Raw genomic sequence first — 904 nt, 5'->3', positions numbered from 1 at the left:
ATTCTGGAGCAAATATGTTTAAGAGAAGTGTCGAAAAAACTTAAGGGGGATATCTAAAGAATTACCAAATGATATCTGACTGAAAACACCGAATGCATATTCATTCTACTTAAAACATGATCATGAGTTCACTATATGTACATATTTGTGAAATTATCAACATGTTCAGATTATTTATACACGTTCATTACTAAAATGTATTAGTACCTTTGGTTCCTCTCCAAAAGATCAACCCTAGCCTTAAGCTTGCTATATTCCATTGACCTATTCGTTTGTGTATACACAATTAATTCTCAGTTTGTAAGACAGTTTGATATTAAGATATAAACATACTTTGTGGGAATATGAGGAATATGGAGCCTTTACCTGTTTCTCGGCGTATAATTTCCTCTCGAAGCGTTTTAGAAACATGGAAAACAGTCTTTTACCTGGTTTATCTTGTTCATGTAAACATAAACCTTTTTTAATGGAGATCATTTATAAAAATAACAAACTGTACGCAATATAGAGAAGAATATATAAGAATCACACTGTAAACTAAACAAAAAGTTTTAATTTCTAGATGCAAAAAGTCACCAGCAACCTGGAAAAAAAAATCAAACTGGAGTACATAAATGATCGAAGAAAGCTATAAGAATCTGTTTGAATGTCCAACCTAAACTAAACCAAAAGAGTAACTTTTATAACGTATTGAACTGAAAGATACAGTCAGACCATAGCAAAAGGTTTCAACTATCTCTAGATTGTGGTGAAGGGAAGAGCTCAAAATTGAAGAGTAAGTAAAGAAAAATGATATACCAAGCAGGAGAGAGAAAGGATGGTTCCACGATTTCTAAGCTTTGAATAGTCTCTAGCTCCGCAAGAGGAGTCGTAGAAGAAGGAAAATAACATCTCAACGGCTCTG

This window comes from Brassica oleracea, chromosome C7, assembly GCF_000695525.1.
Source record: "Brassica oleracea var. oleracea cultivar TO1000 chromosome C7, BOL, whole genome shotgun sequence".
NCBI lineage: Eukaryota > Viridiplantae > Streptophyta > Magnoliopsida > Brassicales > Brassicaceae > Brassica > Brassica oleracea.
Note: the sequence above shows the minus strand (reverse complement) of the source record.